Genomic DNA, 6,000 nt, shown 5'->3' on the forward strand with positions numbered 1-6,000 from the left:
TTGGACACCACAAAGGTATAAACCAGAATCCCTTCGGGTCAGTCTGGTAATGCTCACTCTAAATTTTCCTAACACTGTGTCATCATCAAGTCTGAATCGTCCATTTTCTTTGTTGTCAGAGGTGATCAGTGCCTGCTGCAGACATGTGGAGGGCCGCGTTCCTCTGCAGATGTACTTCAGGTTGTTCTGGTACTCAGACTCATAAGGACAACTGATGGTCACTGAATCTTCTTTATAGCTTTTTATTTTGGTCACACTGTTACAGCAGCTGTCTGTCAGAAAGATAAACATCCAAAATTGTCATAAGCTAAAATACAGACTAAGTAAATGCAAAGAAAAAGATGTCAAAAAACTAAAACAAGTTTCACATTTAATTTTATCCTGTCATCCAAAAATGTGTGCTGACTCTTATCTAAGCAACATGCTTATATCTGTACTGTATTACTTTTTATTTTTGTGTTTATCCTTTGCTTCTTTCCATGTTTCACGATGAAAGAGAAACCTCTGTTTCATCGTGACACATGGAGTGCAGAAAGGTCAAATGTTGCTCAAATGTTGTTCAAGCTGACGAGTGTCACTAATGTAAGTGCAAAAAAATTTGTCAATGCTTTGTTTTGAAAACCTTCTCCAGTGTTCTCTAGCTACTTTTGACAAATCCATCTGTTGCCAGAGAACCCCAGCCCCCAAAACTACAACATAATAAATAATTATATAAGGTAATTTTATTTACCTTGTCCAACATCCACTGTGATTTCAGTGTAGATGTCATTTCCAAATAAGGAGATGCCACACCAGTATTTCCCTGCATCCCTTTTCTGCAAGTTGAAGATCGTCACAGTGAAGATTTGAGCCTTTGTGTCATCGTAGATGGAGTATTTTTTGTTTTTCGGTTGTGTCGTCATGATAAGAACATCACTCTTGCCACAGTTTGACTTGCACAGGTACTTCTCGGAAGATTGAAATCCCTTCTTATAGGAACAAGAAACATTAACATCTGCCCCCTCATATCCAGACACGCGGATCACCCCTGCTGTGCTGGTGACACAGCTCAGAGAAACTGTAAACGGAAGAAAACAGTGTTAGGTACAGACAGGGACAGCTGGTATGAATGGGCTGACAGGGCTAGGCCCTCCCTAGGCTTTTAAAGAAAAAATTATAAGAAATTATATAAAATTCCCCTCTCACCCCTGCGGGCAATCTATCCTTCAAGCTCGGGTCCTAAACCAGAGCCCTGGGGTTGAGGGTCCTGCGCAGTGTCTTAGCTGTTCCAGGACTGCGCTCTTCTGGACAGAGATCTCCGATGTTGTTCCTGGGATCTGCTGGAGCCACTCGCCTAGCTTGGGAGTCACCCTACCCAGTGCTCCGATTACAACTGGGACTACTGTTACCGTCACTCTCCGCATCTTCTCAAGCTCCTCTCTGAGCCCTTGGTACTTCTCCAGCTTCTTGTGCTCCTTCTTCCTGATGTTGCTGTCATTCAGTATCGCTACATCTATCACTACGGCCATCTTCCTCTGCTTGTCTACCACCATGATCTCCAGTTGGTTAGCCACCACCATTTGGTCTGTCTGTACCTGGAAGTACCACAGGATCTTAGCTCTGTCATTCTCCACCACCCTACAGAGCCACTGTCCAACCACTGGTAAGACTTCTGGATGTCAGCCACTTCCTCTATCTGCTGGTGGTACATACTGTGCAGGGGCTTGTCCTTCCATGACGGTTCCTCCTCCTCCTCCTATATCTTGGGTTTCTGCTGCCTGAGGTATTTGCCTCATCCTGGACTGTGGGGCTGACACTCACTAGTCCCCGGCCTCCTTCCTTCTGCTCAGCATACAGCCTCAGGTTGCTGGATGGGGTGAAACCCTCCATGCATGGAAAGGAGCTTCCTGGTCTTTATGTCAGTGGCTTCTATCTCCTCCTTTGGCCAGCTTATTATCCCAGCAGGTTACCTGATCATGGGCAGGGCGTAGGTGTTGATAGGCCAGATCTTGTTCTTACCATTCATTTGACTCCTCAGGACTTACCTGACCCTCTGCAGGTACTTGGTGGTTACAGCTTTCCTAGCAGCCTCGTCATGGTTCCCATTTGCCTGTGGGATCCCCAGGTACTCGTAGCTGTCCTCTAGGTCTGCAATATTGCCTTCTGGTAGTTCAATCCCCTCTGTTCTGACTACCTTCCCTCTCTTTGTTATCATCCAAATACAATTCTCCAGTACGAACGACATTCCAATGTTCTTGCTGTATATCCCACCAGGATATGCTGTATATCCTGGTGGGATATACAGCAAGGAAATTAATGGTTCCTTAAAATCTTAAAATGGGTTTTAAGGAAGCAGGGCAATTCCCATTGTTTTTTAAATAAACACAAAAAACTTTCTAAAATTCAGCAGCAGTGTTACACGTCGCCAACAACTCCACATTCTCTCTCTGTACCTGGATAGTGTCCGCCCACAGCACCAAAGGACTCTGAGAGCGATCTTCTCTCACCCTGGGAGCACCTGTCCCTCACCTCCTTTTCAGTCTGCCTCATCTCTGTGCTATGTGCTATTCTGTGATCTCGGGGGCACACATGTTACTCCAAGCTAAACACAAAATACATTTTCATTCTATGTCTTTTGGCTAAGAAAATGGATGGAATTTCTTCTTTTTGAGCAAATTATATTTGATGAATGATTGTGATCTGTCCCAGATTGGTTTAGACATATTTATAAGTGGTGACCAAAAACTGGAATCAAGTATTTGCAATAACCAGCAATGAATCTTTCACATCGCTGCAGATGAATTTTGGTTCTCTTTTCCCTGCAGAAGCATCCTATAATGACTGTACTGTATATATGTTCCCTATCTCCTCCTAGACAAGTGAACCAATTTGGTTGAGATGTTATGAACCTTGATTAGGACAGTGTAATGCCAACATCTGTAGAGTGTATACAAATCCCAAAATTGTATACATTTGTATGTCTGACAGTTCAATTGAGCACTGAATGGAATTTATGCATAGCATAGAATGAAACCCCATCACAGCATCATAGTATAAAGATCGCGGTATATGTATGTTTGTGTGTTTGTATGTTCCCTGTTTGCTAATGTCTATAAAGGCCAAATAACATCACACAGGCTTTACATCCCTGACTGAAATTATCCCATTGCTTAGACTTTGTGATATCTGAAAAAAATTCTCAGTGCAAAATGAAACATGAGGAGTGCCTCATGTTTCATTTTGCACTGAGAATATTTGCTCACTCAGTGCTCACCCACAGCACTGAGTGAGCAAATATTTATGAAAATAAAACATAAGGTGTGTGGATGTGGTCATTTAAAGTGAGTTTAATCCAGCATCTCTTCATTCAAAACAGAAGACCTCTGTTTAGATTAGTTTGCACATAGCGACAGCCAAGCCTGTAGACAATTATATCCATAAAACCAGACAAATCTATTCTTAAGTGTTACATTTTTCAGCAATAGTCTCAATATAAGAAAGTTGTTTACATAAATTAAATGGACTGCTGTTAATAAATAAATGTAACTTACTGCAGTGGATGAATAACAGGTACTGAGTGCGCCACATCTTCATGTACTAATGTGGTTGTAAATCTAATCATAGGTGCCAGCAAATATTAAAATCTCTCAGTTCCCCATTCAAATCCCCTTTCTGGTGCCATGTCCTGCCTTGTGAACTTTCTAGTTAAAAGTTCCAGTTAAAAGTTCAAGCATTGAAAAAGAGAAGTCAGTATAAAAAAGCATAGTTCATATGCATTAAAGTTTCTATAACACCTTAAATTTTATTGCTTTGTCATTTAAAACAAAACAAAGCACATATTAACCCATGAGCAATCTGGATTGCCTAATCACTACAGTTTGCTCCTGCGACATAAGTGTTTCACTCTGTCTTTCACTCATAAACATGGTACTTTTCTTTAATTTCTTTTAACATTGTTTGCCTTGGTTTGTTATGTTATGAGCCTGCTCCCGAACCTTTATTTTCTCACTAATTTCAGCTATTTGTCCTATGTGAGGGAGTTCTGCCTATACCATCTGTTCATGATGGCCTTACAAATATGCCTTCAAATATGCCAATACCAAAATATTTTACATGACCTAGGTATATCGTGACCCAGGATTTTGACAATAACCAAATGAACACAAAAAACCCCCGAAGAATGTGCATAACCAGGACAAAAAAGAATGAATATTGTTTCACACAATAGCTTGAAAGCATAATCACATTTTCATTGCGGTCTTACTTTATTTGAACACTTATTGTTGGAACTTTTTGCCATATTCATCAGTTTCCAGCCACAGAAACAGTCTGAGTTACAGCAAAATCTTCCTATCACTCATTGCCTCCACTAGAGGGAGCTCTTGAGCTTCATTGTCTCCCCTCTCGTCACGTTGCTTTACAGCGACCTGGTTTCTGCCTCAAGGACAACATCAAGGCCTGGGGCGACTTCTAAAAATAAAAATGACTCACACATTAAAACGTTTCGGTAAGTCTTATATTTGTGATTTATGGAGAAACAGAGCCAAATGGTGGTCAGGGAGGCCATGCTAACCACAGATTAAACTGTGGCCTCCCCGCACAAACCGATGGTGAATCGGCAGGAAAAGATGTTGGGGGGGGGACTATGTCTGCAGTCCCTGGACAGAGGCTTCACACATAGTCTTAGATGTGGAGTTACACAAAGTTTAGTTTTTATTCTTTATTTTCAGGGACCACAAACATTGATCTCATAAGACCAGATTTAGCTGCTAACTAAATTCCATCAACAGTTGTTGGGCAGGAACACAATGTTAAATAAACTACATGTTAAATACAGATACAGGTAGCTGCTGTTTTTTTCTAGTCTTCCATTTAAATTTATCAACAATTAAAAATAATGAACTTCAGTAAGCATTCCAGATTATATAGAAATGTCTGATATATAATGCTGTTGATATTTATATGAAATGTGTTATAAAGACTAGCCGTTCATTGTTATTTCAACAAAAAGAGGGATTAAAATACAGCCCTTAATAAACCAGGAAAGAATTAATCCATACTTAACATTTACCATTTCTATAAAAGGAAAAAGTTTCTATGGATTGTTACGTAGTTCATGCAAAGATTTGAAGTTGCTGCTTCATAAGTGTTTAAGCACTAAAGCCTCTTTGGGATTATCTGCTCTTTTTTTATAAAATCACTGGGCTGCCATTTGTCTCTATTCTTAGAGATAACTTTCTTCACGTAATGAGGTGCCACGACTGAGGATGTTATGAAACTTCAAGTTCATGCAAAGAGTTCAGACATGCAGTTTCACTCGCACTGCAGAGCACATAGTATTTATTTTATGACACCGCCAACTGTGGGCAGGGCAGGGTGCCAGGCTTGTGTGTGAGAGAGAGAACATGTGATTTTATCATTGCATGGAATAAAAGACTTCACAAAGCAAACAAGTAAGAGTAAAAGTAATGAGATTGAGACTTAGAATTGTGTAAGATTTGACACACAATAAAACAAGCATCCATTGACTGGAATATATGTTTGCCTGGGGGGAAAAAAGATTAGAGATTCTTATAAAAATTACAGGCTTTTATAATTCAAGCTCACGTGTCAAGTGAGCCAAACATGTGACCAGACCAGGGAGTTTACCCACCTGCTGCAATATATAGCATATATTCAATTTGGAGCAACTGTGACCACATCATTTTCTCTGAGATCAATAAAGTATTCTGATTCATATGTATGCACTGGGAGACTAGGAGAGAATAAAAGTCATTGATTTGTTTATGTTTTCATTGATTTCCATGGTCAGTTTCCCTTTTCCAGATTTCCTTTGACGGGCAGGATGTGTTGGAAAGGAGAAACGTGACCAGAGGAAGGAAAAACTCCTTAAATGAATAAAATGGGAGGGATGGAGAGCCAACCTGAGGGAGTGACAGAAGAAGAAAGAGGGAGGGAAAGAGGAGAATAGAGACAGCAGGACCAAGCTCACTGCTCCAGTGCTCTCCTTTCGTTCCTCCA

The sequence above is a fragment of the Pelmatolapia mariae genome, linkage group LG6 (assembly GCF_036321145.2).
Source record: "Pelmatolapia mariae isolate MD_Pm_ZW linkage group LG6, Pm_UMD_F_2, whole genome shotgun sequence".
NCBI lineage: Eukaryota > Metazoa > Chordata > Actinopteri > Cichliformes > Cichlidae > Pelmatolapia > Pelmatolapia mariae.